Consider the following 25,381-nt stretch of genomic DNA (forward strand, 5'->3'; position numbering starts at 1 on the left):
GAGAGCAGACTTGTGGTTGCCAAGGAGTACGAGGGGTGCGGGAGGGTTGGATTGGGAGTTTGGGATGAGCAGACGCAAACTATTACATATAGAATGGATAAACAAAACGGTCCTACTGTACAGCACAGGGAACTATATTCAGTATCCTGTGATAGATCATAATGGAAAAGAAGATGAAAAAGAATGTATATATATATATATATGTATGTATATGTATAACTGATTCACTTTGCTGTACAGTAGAAATTACCACAACACTGTAAATCAACTATACTTGAATAAAATAAATTTTTAAAAAACATAAATGAGGGACTTCCCTGGTGGCACAGTGGTTAAGAATCTGCCTGCCAGTGCAGGGGACACGGGTTCAATCCCTGGCCCGGGAAGATCCCACATGCTGCACAGCAACCAAGCCCGTGTGCCACAGCTGCTGAGGCTGCACTCTAGAGCCTGCCCGCCACAACTACTGAGCCTGCACACCCTAAAGCCTGTGAGCCACAACTACTGAGCCCACGCACTGCAACTGCTGAAGCCCTCGTGCTCTAGGGCCCATGCTCCGCAACAAGAGAAGCCCACGCACCGCAATGAAGAGTAGCCCCCGCTCGCTGCAACTCGAGAAAGCCCGCATGCAGCAACAAAGACTCAATGCAGCCAAAAAATAAATTGTTTTTTAAAAATGAAATAAACAAGGCTAATTGGGCAAAGCTGATCAATGCCCTTGGAATAATGGTTCTCTTGGACTGGGGAGGGGCAGAAGACAGGCTCTTGGTGAGCTGTGATGTGCTCAGTTTTGATCTGGTGATTCATGTAAGGTGGTCACCCAATGAAAATGTACCGAGCCTTATGCTCACAACTGTGCGACTTTATGTTATACCTCAATAAAAAAATTAATATTTTTTAAAGGCTGTTCAATGTGTTAAGAGGTTGTCTCTGATTTGTTTCTGCCTTCAGTGTTTTCTACATATGCTTTACTAAGCATGTCTTAGCTATACGAGAAAACCCAATGTGTTTCAAAATCAAGGCTGTCACAGGTCACTTTTCTGCATGATGTCATGCAACAATAAAAACATTAAAATACAAGGGCATTAGCTAAAGGGAAGAGGAAGCATTTAAAATCTTTGCCATGAACCAAAATCAGTAACATGTATTGAATACCTACCTTGCACCAGGACCCTTCATGCAGTAAATGCACTAACCCCTCACAACAAAGTCAGGAAGCTCAATTATTCTCATGTCTCTTTTACTGATGAGGAAACTGAGGCTCAGAGGTGTTAAATGATTCACAGAGGTGACCCAGCAGTTGGTGGCAGAGCTGGACTCTGAAGCAGAGTGCCTTCTTCAAGATCTGGGGTTATTTCGACTCCCACAAAGGACTCTTGCTTCTCCTGGGGGTTCTCAGGGAGGTCTAAGACACACTCAGAGATGCTGGGTCTACAGAATCAGAACCTTGAGGATGGGACCTGGGACCTGGGGATCTGCATTTTAACGCCCCCCCCACCCCCACCCCATGATTCTTTTGTACCCTCTAGTATGGGCAACAGTGCCTTCTGCTGAAACAAGGAAGAAACACATCATGGGCCTTTCCAGAGGTGGAAAGCAGTCTGGGCACTTTGGGCAGATACAGGAAGGTATTACGTATTATAAAGATATAAAGATATTATAAAGATATTATGAAGATAAGGAGGTTATGCCTGGCAGATTCCAGAAAGATGACCTCATAATGAGTTCCTTTGGGAGAGAGGGCATTGACTAATACTCCCCCCACGGAATCCGTGACGAATTCTCCTTAAACACCAATTTGACAGATCACTCATTCAGTCATTCAGCTTACCTAAATACCTGTTGAATGCTATGTGTCAGTCACTACTCTAGGTTCTGAGGATAAGAAAAGGAGAGATTCATTCTCTATCAAGAGTTCGCAGCTGGTGGGAAAGATTAGCAGGTTAAAAAAAAAAATGGTTACCTGTTAAAATGGCTAAACTAAAAACACCTGACGGGGAATTCCCTGGCGGTCCACTGGTTAGCACTCGGCACACTCACTGCCAGGGCCCGGGTTCAATCCCCGGTTGGGGAACTAAGATCCCGCAGGCCTCGCAGCACGGCCAAAAAAATAAATATAAATAAATATAATTCAAAAAATAAAAACACCTGGCAATAGCCAGGGCTGGAGTGCACGTGGAGCCACTGATGGGAATGCAAAATGGTGCAGCCTCTTTGGAAAAGAGCTGCGCAGTTTCTTAAGTTAAATACGCTTACCGTACAATGCAACAATCCCACATCTAGGTGTTTACATGACAGAGATAAAAGCATACGTCCATGCAAAGAACTATACACTAACGTTTACAGCAGCTTTATAATCACTGAAAACCGGAAGCAGCACAGATGCCTTTCAACTGGTGAAGAGATAAACATCCTTACACTGAAACAGCACCCATGGATACAAGGGAAGAAACGCCAAGGACGCATCTCCCATGCACTATGCTAAGTGAGAGATGCCGGCATCAAAAGACCACAGAGCTGTGATTCCATTGATCGGACATTCTGGAGGAGGCAAAACCACAGGGACAGAAAATAGATCACTGGGTGCCAGAGACTGGGGGTGTGGAGGGGGGTTGACTACAGAAGCACGTAACAGACTTTGCGGGCTGGGGGCAGATGCAACTGTTTTACATTTGGTCGTGGCAGAGTTACATGACTTTATGAACTTGCCAAAACTCGCAGAACTCTGTACCCAAAAGGGTGAATCTTCCTGAGTGTAAATCATATTTTATTAAGAAAAAAAAAAGATGATTACAATACAGGTGATAAGGCCAAGGTTGAGAGAGAAGGGATAATTAACGCAGGTTTGGGGGGAAAAAATGAGAAGAGAGGATCAGGAAGCCTTCCGGAAGGTGGTGATCCTTACACTGAGACTAGACAAAGGACAGGAGTTCAAGTTCGTGAAGTTGAACTGGGAGGGGAGGAGAGAGGGCGGGATTTCAGACGGGGGAACCGCCTGCTCTGGGAGTGACTCAGTTCTGCTGCAGTGAGGGCTGGATGTGCCTGGAGGGGAAGGAAGGCAGGCAGGGCTCCACTCCGGCAGGGCCGGCTCAGTCCTGCTGAGGCATCTGGGCTCTACCCAGGAACAACGGGAGCCACCGCAGGTCTCAGAGCAGAAGAGTGACTTGGATGATTTCTGGTTTGGAAAACTCACAGTTGACCGGGAGGAGGGTGGGATGAGGGAGCCGGGCTGAAGGCAGGAGGGCTGGTGAGACGTTCTGTGCCTAGGGCTGTGCGTCCTTGGCTGGGGCCTTCTGTCACTCAGCAGACACTAACCAAGCACTGGCCACTTGCCAGGCACTGTTAGCAGAAGCCGGGGATATACGAATGCACCCAAACTCCCTGTGTCTCTCGCATGCTACCGGGGAAGACAGACCACAAACAAGGAAGCACGGTGTCAAGGTCACTGCAGATGGGGTGGAGCAGGCGAATATTATGGGGGAGGTGGGGGGGGAGGTGAGGGAGGTGTTTATACCCGGCAGCAGCGGCCGCACAAAGGCCTCTCAGAGGGGGTGCCAGCGGAGCCTGAAGAAGGAGCTTCTCAGGCAAAAGCAAAGCCCCCAGCGACACACCTGATTGCTTTTGAGGGTCACACAACGGGTGCAGGATGTGGAACCCCTAAAGCCCTGGGGTGGGGGGCAGCTATGCCTCCCTGGGGTCTCTGTTCCCGCAGGAGAGGGACAGGGCCTTCGCCGGCAGCAGCTATGTTTCCCTTCATATTCTGGTGAATAACAGTTTAAGGGCCGGAGTGTGAGCGTGGAGAGAACAGCCTGAATCCATAAGGGCCGCTTTCCTCTCGGGTCTATCGGTCACAGCCGTTGCCATTATAAACAGCGCCCATGTGGACACAACCACAGCAGCTCCAGAGTCAGGGAGACTCAGGACATACCTGGGAAGGCCAAGCTGGATTTTCACATTTAAAACAATTTTTAAAAGACCCTAGCAAGCAAACACACATGAGTGACAGGTGACTCATGTGTTTCCTGAATCCTCCCCGTCAACAGAGCAGGCTGTGCCCGAGTCTCTCCTGGCCTGTCACCCCCCTCGGCCACGCAGCACGGGGTCCACAGGCGTCATTCCTGCACAGATTGAACCTTTGCATCAAGTCTGAATTAAGCCACTAATCGGTCAGCCAGACCCCCAACTTGTAAGAGACCAAAATGTCACTGACAAGTGCATTGGTCTCCTGCGGCTGCCGTAACAAAGTACCACTGGGGAGCTTAAAACAACAGAAATCTGGGGCTTCCCTGGCGGCGCAGTGGTTGAGAGTCCGCCTGCCGATGCAGGGGACATGGGTTCGTGCCCCGGTCTGCGAAGATCCCACATGCCGCAGAGAGGCTAGGCCCGTGAGCCATGGCCGCTGAGCCTGCACGTCCGGAGCCTGTGCTCTGCAACAGGAGAGGCCACAACAGTGAGAGGCCCGCGTACCGCAAAAAAGGAAAAAAAAGAAAAAAGAAAAAGGGCAAAAAAAATCCAAATAGACGTTTTTCCAAAGAAGATATACAAATGGCCAATGAGCACATGAAAAGATGCTTTTCATCATGAGCCATCTGGAAATGCAAATTGAAATCACATGAGATACCACTTCACACCCACTAGGATTGCAAACCTGAAAAAGAAAATCACAAGTGTTGACAAGGATGAGGGAGAAATTAGAAGCCTCATACACTGCTGGTGGGAATGTAAAATGGTGTAGCTGTTTTGGAAAACAACCTGGCAGTTCCTCAAAAGGTTAAACAGAGTTATTATATGACTCAGCAATTCCATGCCCAGGTGTATACCCAAGAGAACTGAAAGTGTTCACAAAAACACTTGTAATGACGTTAATATCAGCATTACTCATAACAGAGGAAAGGCGGAAACAATCCAGATGCTCCCCGATGACTGAATGGATAAACAAATTGTTGAACATCCATACGATGGAATATATTCAGCAATAAAAAGAAATTAAGTATCGATACACACTACAACATGAACGAACCTCAAAAACTTTATGCAAAGTGAAAGAAGCCGGTCACGACAGACCACCTAGTGTGTGATTCCATTTACATGAAACATCTCGAATAAGCAAAGCTACAGAGACAGAAGGTAAATTTGTGATTGAAGGGGGTTGGGGAAAAGGGGAAATGAGGAGTGGCTTAATGGGTATGGGGTTTCTGCTCGGGGTGATAATAAATGTTCTCAAGTTGATTGTGGTGATGGTTTCACAACTGTGTGAATACACTAGAAGCCACTGAATATACACTTTAAATGGGTGAATGGTATGGTATGTGAATTATGTCTCAAACTGTTCAATGTGTAAAAAAAAAGAACTGAAGGAAAATGTCAAACAATGGCTTTTTTCTGTTGGTTTGGGATTGTGTGTGTGTGTGTGTGTGTGTGTATGTGTGTATCTGTGTCTGTGTGCTTTGTTTCCCGGGCCTGGCACAAATTGGAGTCCAGCAAATGTCTACTGAATGAACGGATGGACAAATGACAAAAGGATGGCTAGCTGGCTGGCTGGATGGATGGATGGACGCCTGGATGGATGGATGGATGGGTGGATGGATGGCTGGATGGATGGCTGGATGGCTGGCGGGCTGGATGGATGGACGGATGGCTGGATGGATGGATGGCTAGCTAGCTGGCTGGCTGGGGGCACCAGGGGAATGACTGTCTCTCCGTGGACTTTGTGGAACACTCTTTTCTGATGGCCTGGAGCTCTGGGGGAGAGCACAGTCTCAGTGTCCTCGAGGGGTGTCCTTGGAGCTTGCAGACGCGGCTTCAGGAGCTGAGGGCAGATGCTTCAGTTAAAGGCACAGGCGGGGCCGGTCTCCCATGGACGGCCACCTCCCTGCTCGGCGGGGCAACACCTTCCTGCTTGCCAAGACTGACACATGTTCTATCTCCTGACCCCCAACCCACAAGAAGGGGAAGGGTTTTTTTCCAGCCTCACTCTACAGATCAGGACACAGGGGCTCAGAGAGGCCAGGCACTTTGCCTAAGGACACAGAGCTCGCTCTTCCTCTTCAGACACTCCCTCACTTTGTGCTGTAGCCGGGTGATGACCTTGGCGGGGGTCACCACTTCTGAGCCAGCTTGGAAAGTCAGCTCGACGCCTGGGGCAAAATTCACAGGCTGCAGTACCTGGGACAGAGTAGGTGCTCAATAAATATTTCTAAAACCCAAGTCCTCCTTTTTTACATAATAATTATCTTTAAAAATAAAAATAACTAATTTTTTAATAGCTACAATGTGCCAGGCATTTTCTACATGTTACTCTACTTAATCTTCATGGCCTATTCCATTTAATTCTATTTAATACCCCAGAGCAGGTCATTAGTGCCCCGTTGGGGATTTCTGCAAATATTTAAGACAGGCCTGGATTTGACAAACCTAGGGAGAAGTGTCAGGAGGGGTAGGGGCCTCCACTAGTGAGCTCTGCCAGAGGGCCAGGCAAAAAGTCATCCACTAAAGCAGCTGGTGACTCCTTCCCAGGTCCCTGAGGAGGATAAACTGTGAAGTGAAGTGCATTGCTTTGTGAGTTTCCAAATCACCTACCATGTGGGGTGTGGTGCAAAGAACACAGAAAAGACAAATGGGAAAGGAGAAGGATGGGGAAGGAAGGGAATGGGGGGAGGGGAATGGGGAGGTCATGCCAGAGGCTTCTCTCTGTCCCCTCCTATCACAGGTGAAGGTGGCAAACCTAAAAGTGGGTTCCCAGAACCTGGGGTCCCTGGGTCAACCCCCAAGCATGGTCCCCAAGGACCAAAGTCCTCAGGCTGCCAGGTCTGGCCTTGCCTTCCCCCTGGAATCGCCCCAGGCCAGCAGGGCTGTGATGGGGACCCAGGCCAGCCGACCAGCCAGTGCCCTCACACCAGCTTAGCCTCCACCAGAGGTGGGACTGGCCTGGCCCTAGCCACCTCGTCTCCCTCCACAGCCACCCCTCGCTACCCCGCGCCCTGCAGCTAACTCCGCAAGATGAAGCGCCAAACCAGCGCTCCTCTCATCTCCAGCCAGAGCGCCTCTTCCCGCCCCTGTAATCATGGCTATGGCCTGTCTTCGGTCATCCTCCCAGCTGCCTCATCCCCTCCCAAACTCAGGGCCCAGACTGAACCTGGTCATGGAGAACAGTACAGTCAAGCTCAAAGGAAAGAGGAAAGGGCTCCTCCTTGCCTGTGCCAGTGCCCGTGTTGGTCAGCACCCAAAGGTTCCCCTCCGGTCCAGCTCAGGCTCTCCCAGAGGTGGTCCAAGGCATGGCTTTCTGGCTTTAGGCCATGGACATGGAGAGAGGGACTCCCCCCAGATGAAGAGAGATTCCCAGAGACCTGGAAAAGGCGAAAAAGAAATCTGAGTCCTGGGGAAGGACCAGGGCCAGCCCCAAGGGATGCTCCACGGCAGGGTCAGGCTGGTATGGTGCTGCAGAAGCAGTAAGATTGCAGGATCGGATCTCAGCAAGCACACAGAGGCACCAGCAACCAGAGCTAACAGCTGCCAGCACTGCCGGTGTGCCAGGCACCATTCCAAGTAAAATTCTAATTACCACCACAGCCCCGTGAGGCAGGTGCTCGCGCATCCCATGTTACAGCAGAGGAAACTGAAGCACAGAGAGGGTAAGGGACCTGCCCAAGGTCACACCACTTGGAAGTGGCAGAGCCGGGGTTGGAACCCACCATGTCGAGCTCCCGATTCCACCACCCTCTGTCGTCAGTACATCCAGAGGGGCCTCCCCAGTGCTTGGGCCCAAATTAAAAACCAACAGATCAGACAGAATTACCATATGACCCAGCAACTCCACACCCAGAAGTGCTGCAATAGGGAGTTGAACAGATATCTGCACCGTCATGTGCATTCGCAGCATGATTCCCCGTGGCCAAGATGCGGGAGCAACCCAAGTGTCCATTGATGGATGAGTGGATAAGCAAAACGTGGTCTAGACACACAATGAAATATTATTCAACCACAAAAAGGAGAGAAATGCTGACACCTGCTACAATGCAGATGAACTTCGAGGACCTTACTCCAACTGCAATACGCCAGTCACAAAAAGACGAACACTGTATGATTCCACCTATATGAGGCATGTACAGTAGTCAGATTCATAGAGACAGAAAGTAGAAGGGTAGGTGCCAGGGGCTGGGAGAGGGGAAATGGGGAGTTAGTGCTTAATGAGGACAGAGTTTCAACTGGGAAAAACAAAAAGGTCTGGAGATGGATGGTAGTGATGATTGCAGAACGATGTGAATGTATTTAGTGCCACACAAGTGTACACTTAAAAAAGGTTAAGGGCTTCCCTGGTGGCGCCGTAGTTAAGAATCCGCCTGCCAATGCAGGGGACACGGGTTCAAGCCCTGGTCCGGGAAGATGCCGCAGAGCAACTAAGCCCATGCGCCACAACTACTGAGCCTGCGCTCTAGAGCACACGAACCACAAGTACTGAGCCTGCGCTCTAGAGCCCACGAGCCACAACTACTGAGTGCACGTGCCACAACTACTGAAGCCCGCGCGCCTAGAGCCCGTGCTCTGCAACGAGAAGCCACCACAATGAGAAGCCCGTGCACCTCAACAAAGAGCAGCCCCCGCTCGCCACAACTAGAGAAAGCCCGCGTGCAGCAACAAAGACCTAACGCAGCCAAAAATAAATAAATTAAATAAATAAATTTATTTTTTTAAAAAAAAGGGTAAGATGGTTGATCTTATGTTATGTAAATTTGACCACAAGAATCAAAACAAACCCAGGGCTTTGGCTCGACACTGGGCCGGGCACCCCAACAATGGCTGACAATGATGTTTCACCAAACTGGCTAGATGGGCTGAAAGGCTACAAACTAAAGAAACGGGGTATTCCTTGCGGAACTGAGCTTGAGGGCCATACCTGCTGCAGGAGGGAAGCTGGGCAGCTGGGCGGGTGGGAGTCGAGACAGGGCAGAGGCCAAGAACAGAGCTGGGTAGCTGTGACTCGTGGGGGTGGAGGCATCCTGAGAGGCTCAGGCCAGCAGCAGCTCTGCCTAATAAGAGCTGATACCATTATTAAGCACCTGCTGTGTACCAGGCTCTGTGCTTAGCACGATACACGTAGCACCTCATTTATTCCTTATTATTACAACACTTGGAGGTGTTATTATTTACGTCCATTGCACAGATGAGGAAACTGAGGCTCCAAGAAGAAAAGCAAGTTGCCCAAGGCCTCCAGCTAACAAGTGGCCGAGCAAGGCCTGGACCCTGCATCTCTGGACACCCATCCTCTTCCCGGGCGGCAGCTCCTCTGCCTCTGGGGGCATTTGTTACTGTGGTGTCTGGCGCTGGGCTGGGGTCTTCACCTTCCTGGGCATCCTGAGGGGTCTGGCCGTCCAGGCAGGGGTCCTGGACTTGGGCCACATCCTCCGTGGAAGTCGCTGGGAGCAGATTCTGCCCAGGCAGAGCCTGAAGGGAGGGTGGGCAGCAGTGGGTCAGCGTTACGGGTCCCTAGGGAGCGCTCGGGGAGCGCACCCACCCCCCACTGCTCTCTGGGGTGTGGGGTAGGACCCTGGACGTGGAGGAGGAGAAGCGCCCGCAGCCCAGCGGGCGAGCGTTTCCAGGAGAGCCTCAGAGGCCTCCTCGGCCACCGCCTGGATGGCTGCCATTAGTGTGGTCACAGCTGCCTCCGCCCCAAGGAAAAGAGGAAGTGGTCAGAAGCAGTGAGAGAGAACACAGAGAACCTTAAGAGGACGTGTCCCAACCCACACTGCCCCCTCCTCTCAGAAGAAAAGGGGCCGAGCTGGCCCAGTGCTTCTTGGAAGCTCCCACCAGCGAAGAGGGAACCTGCTTTAACCCCACACTGATGTTCCGAAAACACTCTAGACCTCTGCGGGCCTCCGGCCCTCCAGCCTCAGGGAGCCCTGAGACCCAGGGGCAGAGGACAGTGGGAGCCCCCAGCCCAGTGCTCACAGCCATGAGCCAAGGAGGATGGGGCATCGTGGGGTTCTGGGTTCAAATCCTGCTCTGCCCTTGTTAGTTCTACGGTTAGAGACAGGTTGCTCACCTTGCTGGGGCGCCAGTTTGCTCATCTGCAACCTGGAGATAACGAGAGCCCCTAGCTTGTGGTGAGCGTTCAGTGAGGCTTTAGATATGAAGTGCTAATGCTATGCCTGGTACGCAGTAAGAAGTTAAGAAGCATTAGCTATTGCTATGTCAGGGGAATCTCTGAGGCCTGCAGGTTGCCTCTCTTCTCTAGGAGGCTGGGCCTAGGGCTGGCAGCAGGTGCAGGCTAGGCATGGGGTACATCCAGAGAACACTAGCCGTGCTTCTACCACAAATGGAGAGAGAATCAGAAAAATCTCTGGGACAAAAATGGATGAGCCCCATCTCTCCAGAGGCCTTCTCTGAACCCCCTCCACAGCACAGTCTAGTCCTCAACGCCTCCAGACGAGGAGTTGCCACCAACATGCCAAATGGCACGGCACAAAGGGTCTGGGACCCTATCTCGGGAGCTAAGCCAAAACTCTGCTGCTTTGACCTGGCTGCAGAATTAGCTGTGTCTGTTCCCTCACCATGTTGAACCTAGTTCAGCAGAAATGGTCAGCACCACTCTACCTCGTAGTGCAATAGCTGTTTACAGATCTTTTGTTCTGTCATCAAGAAGCAGTCAAGGAACTTCCCTGGTGGTCTAGTGATAAAGAATCCGCCTTACAACGCAGGGGATGGGGGTTCGATCCCTGGGCAGGGAATTCAGGTCCCACGTGCCGCAGGGAAACTAAGCCTGCGTGCCACAACTACTGAGCTCGCGCGCCCCAACTAGAGCCCGCGTGCCGCAAACTACAGAGCTCACGCGCTCTGGAACCAGCACGCCACAACTAGAGAAGAGAAAACCCTCACGCCACATCTAGAGAGAAGCCCGCATGCCACAATGAAAGATCCCGCATGCCTCAACGAAGATCCCACATGCTGCAACTAAGACCAAAAGTCAATAAAATAAATAAATAAATCTTAAAAAAAAAAAAAAGAAGCAGTCAGTAGGGCTGGGGCTTGAGTGAGGTGATTGAAGTACCTAGGATGGGTCCCTGAGAGTGAGTACCTCCTTACACTTTGTGTATCCTTAAATTTGGCAACTCCTGAAACGTTCACTCTCAGGGTGGACCTTAGGCCCCTTGCTCACTCCACTCTAGTCTTGGCCTTGGTCATCAGTCTCTAGTTCCCATCACTCCTTCTTTCAAACATTCTAACCACCTCCACTTACAAACTATTCACCAAGAACCAAACAATATACTTTACAAGAACTCCCTAGAATTGAAAGAAGGAAGAAACAGGAGTGACGCTTTGGGCAGGAAACTTCGTATTTTTCAAAGCCCTGCATTTCACAGGTTAACTCATTACATTAAGACGCAGAGCGCTCTCTGCTTCAAGTTCAGAAACCTCTTTTCCAAAATACCCTTGTGAAGGAAGCATTGGAAATCTAAATAGAAACTCTTATGAGACATGGTTTCAGAATTTTACACCATTTGTACGTGACAAAACAGCAAGGAACAGTAATATTTCAGCAATTCACACAAGAGGAAACACAATTGGCCAACCCCCCCCCCAAAAAAAAAAAAAGAGTCAACCTCACTAATCATCAAAGAAATGAAAATGAAATGTCATTTTTACATTCTAGTCAAATAATTTGATACCTAACCTTATAAATTGTTTTTTTCTTATGTTTATTCTAACATACATATCTCTGTGAATATATGCTTCTAGCTAGCTTTTTTTTTTGAAATGAGATCATCTTTTAACTCACTATAGTGTAGACATCTTTCTGGGCCAGCAAATGCAGCAAACCTCATGGTATATTGTTTGGTTTCGTTTTTTTTTTTTTTTTAATCAGCTGTGTCACTTTGCAAACCCTTGTGCACATGGAGACCCATTGCGTTTAGCAGTTGCCTACTGATGGGCTGTTTACAGTTTTGGGTCTTTCTGTTATAAGCAATGCATCTTTGCACATGTATCTTTGAACACCTGGGTGAACTTAATCACAGAAAAAAACCATCTGCCATTGTAAATGCTGGATCACGTACCAAAACGTATATATATATATATGTATTTTTTAAAATATTTTGACAGAAATGCCAAATGACCCTCTAGATACTTTACTGTTGAATTAGTAACAATATCCATCTAATACTTTGATTTTTTTTTTTAATAAAAGGACCACTTTAAGATTTAAGATTACAGAGATGGTAAAAAACAGCCCAGATGGGCTCAGAGATGAGGTTCTTTGGCTGAGTTAGCTCATGGTCCCCCAAATAAACCCCCAAACCAGTAATGCATGAACATGTAAATCAAACCCATGCTTTGGATGCCCAGCATTGATGTCTGTTTCCTGCCTGGAGAGCCCCATGTAAAAGCAGCAGTGGGAAGGCAGCTGGGCTGAACTTCAGGCTCCACCTTGGGCCCTCTCCTCCCACCCCCAGCTCTCAGGGCTTGGAGAGGTCCCCTGAAGGAGGGAAGGAGCCAGGCTGCGTCACTAGAAAAGACTCAGTTTCAATCCCAGCTCTGACAGTATCCCACTGGATGACTTCGGACTAGTTGCTCAGACTCTCTGAGCCTCAGTTTTCCTAATCTGTAAAATGGGCCTGATAAAACCTGCCTGGCTCATTCATTGTGATGAGGATCAGATGTGGGAAAGGATGTGAAAGTAACTGGTGTTCCTTCTGCTTTGGGTTTGCTGTCAGGTCTACAGCTGGGGAATAGTGGAGCCCAGTCTGGGGTTTTCTGACCACAAGTGCTTTCCCAGAAACAATCTTCTCTTAAGTTGTTATTTTTTTATCTGAATAGATTATATGCAATACAAAGTTCAAAAGGTCTAAAAGAGTAAGGGTGAGAAGCCTCCTTTTCCCACTCCTGTCCCCCCAACCCCCCATCTCCCCTCCCCAGAGGAGCCTTTGTCACCTCTTTCTTCTGTCTTCCTCTGGGGTTAGTTTTTGCACACCTCCACAACAATGCAGCATTCTACATCTATTGCTCTGCACCTTGCTGTTTAAAAAAATTTTCCAACATTTCCCACAGCTTTTCCCCTATCAGTGCATATGGAGCTTCCGCATTCTTTTTCCTCCCAACTTTTTACTTTGGAGACTTTCAATGCTATAAAAAAAATTTGCAAGAATAGGAAAATAAACAACCATATTTTTTAACTTAGCAACTATTAATCAATTATTAATACATGCCACGTTTGTTTCATCTCTTTCTCTCTCTTTTTTCTAAACTATCCAAGAGTTAGTATTTCAATCTCAAACACTTCAGCAGGTATCTCCTAAGAAGGACATTCTCCTTCATAACCACAATACAATTATCTCATTCAGGAAACTCAATCATCTAGAGTATTGCCCATAATCAAACTTCCCCAGGTATCCAATTTAAACATCCTTTTAAAAAATTCAGGTTCCAATTAAGGATTTGCCATTGCATTTAGCAGTCATGTCTCTTTAGTCTCCTTGAATCTGGAACAGTCCCCAGCCTCTCTTGTCTTCCATGACATTGACATTTTTGAGTGTCTAGGTCAGTTCTGCAAAATATCCCTCAATTTGGACTTCCCTGACTCTTTCCTCAAAACAGATGAAGGTAAAACAATTTTTTGTGTGTGCAGGAATAGTACATAGCTGACGTTACACCTCATTAGTTTTGATGGCAACAGAGTATCCCAGTGTATACAAGTTGTGTAACTGGTCCTTTATCCACAGATGTCTAGATGATTTCCAATCATTTGTTTTATACACAGTGCTACAATGAATATTCTTAAATCTATCCTCTTGAAAGTTTCTGAGTATAGAGTGTGTCTGTAGGGTAAACTCCTGGAAGAGGAATCACTATACCTACATATAGATGCAATCTTGAAAGCTATTGCCAAATGGCCCTTTCTAGAGGATGTACTTATTAATACTCCCACTAATACTGTGTGAGGACGCTTGCCCCAGAAGCCTGTCATATTTTTAAACTTTCATCTCCCTAAGTCCTGGCTCGCAGGGCCACGCAGCCTTGCAGAGCCACTGTCTGACAAGATTTCCTTACATTTTCCCCTATGAGCTTTGACTGGAATCCGAATAAAATCCTACCTTTCAAAGACAAAGTCCAAAGAATTCTCAGGGAGCAGAATTGTTGATATTTGTTACAATACACATCCATTTGTTCATTAAGCTGCTACGATTCAAAAGGAGGGATTTGTTAAGCAACGCCTGATGGATGCCTGCGAAGTGTGCATTATTAACACGCCCATTTTACAGATAAGCAAACAGGATGATGAGGTCAAGCCGACTGTTCAGTCCAGTCTGAGCGAGGAATAACCGATCCAGACCAGTTTGCCATCACAGAAGCGGGAATAGCCTCCTTGGATGTTGGGAGGGGACAGATACAAAAATAAATCCTACAAAATAACTCCAAATCCAAAACTTGTTAACGCCCTGCCGCCGCTTTCTGCTCGGGTGAGATCATCTCGGTTCCCACTGCTGGGTTCTCAGACCGCTTGAAAACTATCTTCCCCAGAATGCATCGCTCTCAGGGATCCTCCGGCCTCTGTGGACTACACTTCCCAGAATACAGTGCGGCCACATCCCGCTGGCGCGCTTCCGCTTCCGGCCTAGGTGTTTTCTGGGAGTTGTGGTCTCTGAGGGGTCCGGGATCGGAAATGCTAGGACCTAAGGAGCTCGGGACTGACCAGGCAGCGAACCCGTGTGGCACAAAGATATCTGGTGGGAATAGATACCGCATTTATAAACCGGGAGGCACTGAGCAGGCCTGAAGTCACTTTCTGCTTCCCTTTACCCAGCAGACTGGCTCTGTCTGTGGCCACACCGCTCTGGGAAGCTATCGGTTGTGACTTTCTCTGACCGACTTCAGGGTTAGCAGAGGTTCCTTTAGGATCCTGGCATTCACTTTACTGCTGAGTCTTCTAAGGGCCCCGAGGTTCCGTCCTTTATTCTGTGACACCGTATTGCCCAAGAAGCGCACCCTGTTTCTTCCTCCTTGAGACACCCGCTCCCTTCCAAGCGGTAAAGAAAAAAAAAAAAAAAAAAGGAAGCACCTTTTAAAAGTTATCTTGTGGGGCTTCCCTGGTGGCACAGTGGTTAAGAATCCTCCTCCCAATGCAGGGGACACGGGTTCGAGCCCTGGTCCACGGAGCAACTAAGCCCGTGCGCCACTACTGAGTCCACGTGCCACAACTACTGAAGTCTGCACGCCTAGAGCCTGTGCTCTGCAACAAGAGAAGCCACTGCAATGAGAAGCCCACGCACCGCAACAAAGAGTAGCCCCCGCTCGCGTTAATTAGAGAAAGCCCGCGCGCAGCAACGAAGACCCAATGCAGCCAAAAATAAATAAATAAAATAAGTTTATTTTAAAAAAAAGTTATCTTGCTTCTTCAGATAGTCAAATAGTTGTATTACAGGCAGGAAGTTCAAAAATAAAGTCTGGACGCTGAAGTCAGCTTCTGAATCAATAGGTGAGAGCAGGGTCCTCAACCTCCTCTCTGTTAAAACCCACAAGCCCAGGCCAACCCAAATCCACTGAATCAGAATCTGGACAAAGCTCCCCACGTGATTCTAACCTGCAGCCAAGGTCATAGCCTCAGGTTTACAGGGAAAATACGAAATGTTTGTATTCTAGATTTACCTACATTTTCTTACAGGAGCTACGGGACTGCCTGCTTTGAGAGCAGTGAATGTACAGAATTTATCACTGCATCCCCAACACCCAGACCATGCTGCCCAGAATAGGAAGGCCCTTGGGGTTGCTATCCAGCTGATATTCACCATATGGCCAAGTTGCCTGTGGCCATTCAATGTGCAGTGCCCATGCCATCCTGGTTGTTAAATATTTTGAATACAGTTCCTAAGTTATAGTCATTGTTTTGAGAGGGAGAGGGAGAGGGAGAGAGAAAGAAAGAGAGAGAGAGAGAGAGTATGTGTGTGTGTGTGTGTGTGTGTGTGTGTGTGTGTGTGTGTGTGTTTCCGGGGGTAGCTAGAATTCAGGAAAATTCAAGCTGGGAGACAGAGAATGGTCAGAGGAGAAGATATTTGGTGGCAACACTAAGAGAATATTAGAACTTAGAGAAAAGAAAGATGTATATGGCCACAGGTCATCACAGAAGGCTCTGGCAACCCTACCTGTTTCTCATAGGTCAGCACTAGGTCACGTGCACATGTCCAATCAGTGGGAAGAGGACGAGGAATGTCATGACTGGCTTAGATCAACCAAGATTTGATCTCTGCGCTGGGCACCCTGATGTGGTGTCAGCAAGGAGGAAAGGGAACCTATAACACCACGTGTTACTGAACACACATTCTCTAGTTCAGCCCTGCAGGGACCTGGATGCAAAAGCCAGCGTCTTCACTGGAGCTGATTTACATAAAACGAGCATTTACTGGTTCATGTATTCTTTACTGAATGTTTACAGAATGGAAAGTTCCACTGCACAACATTCTTTTTAAAATCCATAACAGTGTTGGGGTTAAGATTAGACATTTTTGGTCAAGAAAAAGCAGCATTTCTTTTCATCTCCCCTTCCTTCCCATAGTGCCCAGTCTTGTCGGTTCCTCTTTCCAGCTCTCCAAATTTCTCTCAAAAATTCAAATTCCTTTTCCCGCTATTATTTAGAGCAATTCAGTTCCTCCCCAGCTCCTTTTCCACACTTCCTTCCTCATCACCACCATCACTACTACAGTTGACCCTTGAACAACACGAGGGTTAGGAGTGCTGACACCCTCACTGTCAAAAATCCGCCTATAACTTCACAGTCAGCCCCTCCCTATATCCCAGGTTCTGCACCCACGGATTCAACCAACCGCAAATTGTGCAGAAGGTATTGATTGAAAGAAATGAAACTCATGTTGTTCAAGGTCAACTGCACTTATGGAGTCTACTGCTGTGAAATTGGAATCTTTTGGTTGCAAGTGAGAGAAAAGTCAACTAAAACTGACGTAAACAAGAAGGGAAATGATCAGCTCATGTAACTAAGGGCCCAGGCCTGCAGTCACAGCTGGATCCAGGAGCTCAGACAATGTCATTATTCTTAGTCTCTCTCCATCTCGCCTGGCTATTTCCTTCTAGGGGGACCTTGACCTCAGGCAGGCTCTCTCCCACAGTAGCCTCGGCAGCTCCAAGTTTCCCTTGTCCCAACTTCCTATCCACAAGGAAGAAGAGCTCCCGACCCACCAAGTCCATTGAAAGCCCTGAGCCCAAGTTCTCATCAGCTCAACGTGGACGAGGTGCCTATTCCTGAGCCCCTGTGTGAATGGAGACGGAATACAGGGACTAGCTTAGGCGGGATCAGATGATCACCCCTAGAGCTGTGGGGTCAGGGACAGTCAGAGCCATCAAACCATGGACCCAGAGTGCATGCGAATTGGTTCCCTCAAGGCACGTGGGAGACCGTCAGCAAAGAAGGGAGGGTGGATGTTGGGTTAGACCATGCACGTCCACTAGGATGCACGCTGGGCTACGCTTCACACAGATTAGCCCACTCATCATCCTGTCAACACTACACAAGAGGGACTATCATCCCCATTGAATTGATGAGTAAACTGAGGCCAGTAAGTGGCGACAGTGAGATCTGAACCCAGGCAATCCTAACTCCAGAGCCAAGTAAGTTCAGATGCTCAGTGAAGCAAAGGGTCCTCCTGTCAACAGGCCACCCCTCCCCCAGCAGAGAGTTTAGAAGGTGGTCTTTGCTGGCTGAGCATGCCTTTAAGGGTTCACCTTCCACCCTAAAGAGCTCATCAAAGTATAGCTTATAAAGAAACATGGCCCTCTGCCCTAGAGCAGGGGTTCATTTAGCCTGATGACTGTGGTTAAACGGGTCCATGAATTTGGATGCTGTTACCAATGAAAGTTTGTGTCCCCCACCCCCAGAGCCATGGTTGAGCCCTAACCCTCCACATGATGGTATTTAAAGGTGGGGCCTTTTGGAGATGACCAGGGTTAGATGAGGTCATGGGGGTGGGACCCCACCGTGGGAGTAGTGGCTGTATGAGAACATAGCGAGAAGGCAGCTGCCTGAGGGCCAGGAAGTGGGTTCTCGCCAGGAACGGAATCGGCCAGCACCTTGACCTTGGGCTTCCAGCCTCCAGCACTGTGAGAAATAAATATCTGTTGTTTAAGCCACCCGGTCTATGGTATTTTATTACGGCAGCCCGAGCTAATACAGATGGGGAAAAAAATGACACCTTCATTTGCACTAACCTTTAACTGAAATTTAGCGTTTCCTTCCATGATGAACATGGCAACAGGATACAGGAGTATCAGCAGGACCTGTGACTTTCTCACCCTCAGAAGTGACAGATATTTTCACATCACATTATAGTTGTTGCAGACGTCTCAGGTATCACTGACGCTCATCGCTCCCTGCAAATTCTAGTATCACGAGACTGCTTACTAGAGCTGGTTATTAAATATGTTACGTACAAGCACAGGTATTATTATACTACAGATTTGGGTTTTATATCTTGATAACTCTATTCAATATAACTGGTGTCCTTAAGACTCCTTGGACTTTATGCACTTAAAAATATTATTTGAAGAAGGGCACAGGCGCGGGCCCAGACGAAGCCTGGGGAGCAAACTGTTCTCTTTCTTGTTACGCCTCACGGGAAGAACCACTGAAGGGACTTGCAACGTTCTGCCCAAAGCAGATAAGACCTGGGGACATCGGAGCTGCCATCAAATCCTCAGGGATGTTCGCATTTAGGAGCGAGGACCCAAGATGGAAACTACAGGAAAGCAAGCCTGGGTTTCCCACAAGCAGGCTGTACCTCACTGTCAGAGTGACGTGAGGGAACCCTGGAGTGAACCCACACACCCACTCTTGCCCCCTCCCATGAGTGAGGCTCACTGTAGCCAAGGCGATCCTCTGGAAGATAAATCAGATCACATCACTCCGTCACTTTACATTCCACGGCGCCCCAGCTCCCTCAGGATCTCATCCAGACTCCGCTCCATGGCCCAAGGGAGCCGAGCCATCCAGCCTCACCTTCTTCTACCTGCTACCCCGTTCACTCCCTCCAGCCTGCCCCCTCCCCCAGCTTCTGGAATGTGCCTCGCTCCCTCCAGCCTCATGGCTTTTGGCCACGCAGGTGCCTCTGCGGGCACTGCACCGCCTTCTGCTCCTTGCCCAGCTGATGCCCGTTCCTCCAGTATCGTCGAGAACGGAAAGCACCCTGGTTCTTTTAACAGAGACCGTGTAATGTAGCTGCTGACCAGGTATTGCGAACCCAAAAGACAACATGGGGCCACTAGGTATCGCGGGTTAATAGGGACCCAGGGCAGCCACCATCCCAGGGCTGGAGGAACTAGGGAAGCAGGTGATGATGCAAATGGAGAAGCTTGGAGGGGGACGAGGTGCTGAGCCCGAGGCCTCTGAGGCGGGGCTGGCCAGTTTGTGAGCCGCAATTTGAACATCATCTCCCTCGAAAGGGGGCCCTGAGGGTGGTAACCTCCCTGCCCTTCAGAACGCTGTGACATGTGGTAACCGGTGTGCACATGTGCTGGTGTCCGGCTGCCCTCACTCTCCCCACCAGACCCCCGAGAACGGTGATTATGCTGCGTTGTACTAAGTGCCCCCCAGAAACCCTTTGACGGAATCATTCCTCAGGGACGGTGTGTCGGAAGCTCCCTTAGTGGCTGGACTGGGTCTCTGTCAGGTTATCTAAACTCTCCTTGATCTTGAACCTGGGCTGGGACTAGAGTGACCAAGAGGGGCCACGCTAGGTTCCTGTTGCAGGACTTCGGGTGGCGCCCCCTCTGGGGGCCATGCAGGTGCAGGGTCTACCCTGAGAGGGAGCTTCACCTTAAACTCTTCACCTGGGGCCCCTCACGGCCTCACCTTGAACACTAGGCCCTGCCTTGGACCCTGCCGGGCAGGTAGTTGGGCCCCATAAGATGTGTTGAGTGAACGAATGAGCCCAGGCCTCCGTTTTCCAGGGGAAAACAGCCCACTTGGAGTAGCGAGTTCTCTAGGTCATCTCCTAGCTGAGAAGGGCTATTCTGCCTTTGAAAATTCCCTCTCTTAGATGGCACATTTTATATGTATTTTATGATTTAAAAACATTTTTTAATCGAAAAAAATGCCCCTACCAATAATAAGCCTCTTGGTGCTGTGAGAAGTCCCCCTGCTTTGGAGCCAGACCGCCTGGGTTCAAATGGAAGTGATTCTACTTCCTGGCTGTGTGGCTTTGGGCAAGTCACTTTACCTCTCTGAGCCATAGTTGCCTTGCCTGTAAATGCAACTACAGCCCCAGCACAGCACCTGGCACATGGTAGGTACTTAATACAAGTCAGTTTCCTCTTGTTGTGAGCCCTGATCACACCTCAAACACAGAGGACCTGCCTCTCTGAGTGAATGGGAGTGACCCAGGGTGGGGCTGGATCAAAACCAAGGCTGAGGGCCCTGGTCCATGGGAGAAGGGGACTGCCTCGGGGAAATCCCTCCCACTCTATGGAGCAAAGAAGGTATATGGATCAGAACTCTATTCAAACTTGCTTAAGCAAAATGAGAGAGTTATGGTCTCACATGTTGGGAATCCCAGGGAGGACACTGGCTTCAGGTTAGGCTGGATCCAGGGACTCAACTAGACCTTTATCAGGTTGATCTCACTCACTAACCCAGTGACTGGCCGGGGAAATAGGGTACAGTGATTGGCCTTGCCTGACTCACATGCCCTTTAGGGGAGGGCAGGGTTAGGGGCTGCGATCGACAGCCCCACTGATCCAGCTCCCCAAGGGAGGGAGAATGGGTGTTGTCACCAGAAGAAGGGAGGAAAGTAAGATAAATGGTAAACCTTCCGACCTGCCACACACTGTCCTAAACACTCATACTTAAGTCATTGAATCCTTATAACAACCCTACAAAGTGGGTACCATTTTCATCACTCCCATATTACAGATGAAGAAACTGAGGCCGTGGGTGCCTCAGGTCACAGTCAGTGAGGGACAGAGCCAGTATCCAGCCCCAGACAGTCTGGCTCCAAGTCCAAGTGTGTCACCACTTTCTCATGTCGCTTCTCCCCATCAGATAAAAACAAGAGACGGTTGTCAGAGGGGCAGCCCCGGAAGGAGTCCCAGGGCTCCCCTGGAGTAGAATGGGGAGCAGCTGAGGACAGCAGGTGGCCCAGTCTCGTCACGAAGCCTGTCTCGAGTGCCTCTCGCTGTATCTGGAAAATGCTGGGAGATCCCAAAGAACTTACCAGAAATTGAGGACACTCTCAGACTCTGCCCCAGGGGCAAAAGTCCTGGCCTGAAGACCCAGACCCCGGCTTTGCACTGCCACAAGCTGGCTGTGTGAGTTGGGGCCGGTCACTGCCCCTCTCTGGGCCCGTTTCTTCCTCTTGCAAATGAGTAAGTTGGGCCTGAATCTCCATCCCTGAGGGCCTGGGCTCCCCCTGGGGAAAAGCTGGGGGTGCACTGCTCTGACTTGTGGTCGGCCACAAACTGCTCTGTCCCCAGCAGCCCTAGGTGCTGGGAAAGCAAGGTGGCCTCCTCCCCAGCCTGGCCCCCAGCACATCACCGAGAAGGCCCAGCCATGAACCCAGCCTCCTTCCGGACGATGGCCCCTAGTCCCTGGCTGACCACTGCTGGGCCCACCCCTAGCCGGCACCCAGGGCGGTGCCACGCCCCCTCAAGCCCCACCCCCCACTGCAACTTCCCCATCTGGTGTCTTAGCCTCCTAAACAGGTATCAAAAACTCGCTAGGGCAGGGGTTCTCAACCGCTGATTTTGTCCCCTTGGGGTTTCCAGATTTAACGAATAAAAATGCAACCTTTGGGACATAATTCTACTAAAAAGTTGTGAGTTGCTCATCTGTGATGCAAATTTAACTGGGAAACCTGTATTTTATCTGGCAACCTTATACTCAGGGGAATCTGTCCACATCTGGAGACATTTTTGATGATCAAATTGGGGGGTTCTATTGGCAGCTAGCGGCTGGAGGCCGGGCTGCTGCTGAACACCCCACCACGCCCAGGACGGCTCCAGCACAGAGAACGATGCAGCCCAAATGTCAGCAGTGCTCGAGGCTGACACACCTGCCCTGGGTCGTTCCTGAAGCTGACACACATACCCACCTGTGATCTCAGGGACTTGTCAGAGGGAGCAGAGGTTATCCTCACGTGAAAGCCAGGGAAACCGAGGCACAGGTTAAATGGCTTGTTCAAGATCACACCAAGCGGAGTCTTCCGCCTGTCTGTGCCCTCTCCTCTCTAATAACCTCATGTGTTCTTCTAGACAGGGAGCCATGCAAGGCCAGCCAGGAAGTACAGTAGGGGAAGGGGGACTGGTAGAGCTATGCAGGGTCCCCAGACCCCACGCTGGCGCTCTGGGTTCCCAATGGGCAAGCAAGCCAGTCCTGGAGAGGGAGGCTCCCAGGCGTCACTACCAGGGATGCTGTCAGTTGTGTCACCAGGGGGCAGCAGAGACTGGGAAATGATTCCACGTGCCTGTGCCTTCCACTACTGGAAGGAACTGGGTATTCATCCTGACTCCCGGGTCCCACCCACAGAGATTCTGACTAAGAGAGTCTGCATGGGCACCAGGCATTGGTGGGGTTTTTTTGTTTTTTTTTTAAACAGCTCCCATGTGCAGACAGGATTGAGAACCAAGGGCTCAATTTTCATGCCTGATTTCACATCACAATCACCTGGGAGCTTTAAAAAATACCAATGTGGAAACAACCCAAATGCCCATGGATGGATGAAGGGATAAGCAAAGTGTGGCATATAACATACGGACGGTGGAATATTATTCCGCCGAAGAGGAATGAAATTCTGACACATGCTACATGGGTGAACCTGGAACACGCTGTGCTAAGTGAATTACTAGCCAGACACAAAAGGACAAATATTGTATGATTTCACTCAAATGAGGCTCCTAGAAGCAGTCAAATTCACAGAGACAGAAAGTAGAATAGATGTAACCAGGGACTAGGGAGAGGGAGGGATGGTGGGTTAGTGTTTCACGGGTACAGACTTTCAGCCTGGGAAGGTGAGAAAGTTCTGGAGGTGACGGTTGTACCATAATGTGAATGCACTTAATGCCACTGAATTGTACCCTCAAAAATGGTTAAAATGGGGCTTCCCTGGTGGCGCAGTGGTTGAGAGTCCGCCTGCCGATGCAGGGGACGCGGGTTCGTGCCCCAGTCCGGGAAGATCCCACGTGCCGTGGAGTGGCTGGGCCCGTGAGCCATGGCCGCTGAGCCTGCGCGTCCGGAGCCTGTGCTCCACAACGGGAAGGGCCACAGCAGTGAGAGGCCCGCGTACCGCAAAAAAAAGGTTTAAAATGGTAATATGTTACGTATATTTCACCACAATTACAAAAAAACATGTAATGGGAATATACATGCTGGGTTTCATGATTAAAGTTTAAGATCACTCCACAAAACAAACACAAATGTCCACGGGTCTCACCAGACTAACTAAATAAGACGGTCTGGGGGTCAAGCCCTGGGCACTGATATTTTCTAAGTATCCCAGATGAATTTAACTGTGCAGTTACGAAGGAGGGTCCCTGTTCTAAGATTATTCTAAGATTCCAACATACAGGAAGAATAGTGGGTGTGCCATTCATTTATCTGTTGTGATGGTTTTAACACCTGTCCACAAATTCTTTGATGCCCTTCCTTCAAGAGGTGGAGCCTAATCCCCCTCTCTCTGAGTGTCATCGGACTTAGTGACTTGCTTCTAACAAACAGAGAAAAAAGAAAAGGGAGACGCGATGGTGATGGAGAAACAAAGGCCTCCCACCAACAGCCATGAGAGGGAGCCATCGTAGAAGTGGGTCCTCCAGCCCCAGCTGATACCTTGGTTGCAACGAGAAGTCAGGACTGAGTCAGAACTGCCCAGCTAAGTCACTCCAGAATTCCTGTCCCACAGAAGTGGTGAGATAATGCTTGCTTTAAGCCACTAAATTTTGGGGTGATTTGTTACACAGCAACAGATAATTAATACATCCATTCAGGAGTCATTGAACCATGCATGCATCCCTGTACACACCCACCCATTTATCTACCCACCCACCTCACCTATCCTTTCATTTATCCATCCATCTATCCATTGATCTCCTTACCTATTCATTCATTTATTCACTCACACATCCACCCATCCATCTACCCCTCCATCCACCCACCATCCTAGAACACAGGGCCTAGCACATAGGAGACCCATGTAAATATCTGTCAAATAAATGAACATTTTCTAAACGTCTCCTCTATGTTACTGCCTGAGACAGGCCAGGGGACTTGCTGAGAAACGTGACCCTCGGATCATACCGGGTTGGCACCTGGTCCTGCAGGACAAGCCTGGGCAGCCCAAGGACACACTCTGGCTCACAGAGACTGTTGACCGCCTTGTGGGGAGGAACTTCCCCACCTGAGCCCATCCAATCTCATTTCCTCCTGCTGAGAAGCTTTAGCCTGGAAAAGGAAGGGATGGCAGAGCCGCCTGCCCCTGGGGGTTTTGTGATGAGAAGATCTGGGCTTTCCTGGAGTGGGGCAGCCGCAGAAAGGCCGATTTCCTCCTGTGCAGCCCCATTCTCTTCCCCGAGAACAGAATGGAGGCCCGGGCCCTTCCCACCCCACACATGCCTTTTCTAGCCTACTCTTCTTCTCATCCCTCAGGGTTACATGCTAGGACCTCAGTTTTCTCATCTGTAAAATGGGAATAACAAGGGTATTTTGGAGGTGAGATGACTGGGCGCCCGGGAAGAGCCTCAGCAAAGGCCCAGTGGCAGCAAGCACTATACTGTGCCCTGGGAGCTGTGATGAGGGGTGCAGAGTGACAGTAAAACCAACGTCCTCCCAGCGGGGGCAGGGCCACAGTGACCACCCTCTCCTCTCCGCTTTGCTCACTCTGCTCCTGCTGTATCATCTCCTCCTGTTCCTCTAACATTCCATGCCCGGCTGCTCCCACCTCTGCGCCTCTGCACAGGCTGTTCCCTCCTCTTGGAAAGCTCTTCCCCAACTGACAGCTTCTCCCTCCCTCCTTCAGGTGTCTGCTCAAATGGTCACCTTCTCAGCAAGGCCTTCCCTGGCCCTCCTTCCTTTACTCTCTCCATCCCCTTTTTGGATTCATTTTTTTCCATTACATTTATCCTTCTAAGACACTACATCCTTTCCTTACTGCGTTTGCTTACTGTCAGACTTCCCTCAGAACATTGGCTCCACAAGAGGGGGTTTGGCCTTGTTTATGCACTGCTAGATCCCTCACCTGCCAGAGTGACCAGCACATAGTAGGTTTACAAGATGGACGGATGGCTGGATGGAGGATGATGGATAGATGGCTGGCTGGCTGGAAGATGATGAATGGGTGGATGAACGAATGGATGGTTGGAGGATAATGGGTGGATGGAGGATGATGGATGGATGGATGGATGG

At 49.6% G+C, this 25,381-nt stretch overlaps 1 protein-coding gene across 2 annotated transcripts in view; it reads right to left on the bottom strand.

The window, feature by feature from the left end:
* PLCG2 (phospholipase C gamma 2) overlaps positions 1-25,381 on the bottom strand; it is a 191,861-nt gene that overhangs the window by 154,128 nt on the left and 12,352 nt on the right. Inside the window, exon 1 of one of the 2 annotated variants that reach the window (XM_079906384.1) lies at positions 14,085-14,463. The exons of the other annotated variant lie outside the window; for it this stretch is intronic. The gene's annotated coding sequence lies outside the window, so the exon portion shown is untranslated. Of the gene's footprint in view, positions 1-14,084; positions 14,464-25,381 lie in introns of those variants that run through there. 2 annotated transcript variants of the gene reach the window in all.

This window comes from Stenella coeruleoalba (genome assembly GCF_951394435.1).
Source record: "Stenella coeruleoalba genome assembly, chromosome: 20".
Classification (NCBI taxonomy): Eukaryota; Metazoa; Chordata; class Mammalia; order Artiodactyla; family Delphinidae; genus Stenella; species Stenella coeruleoalba.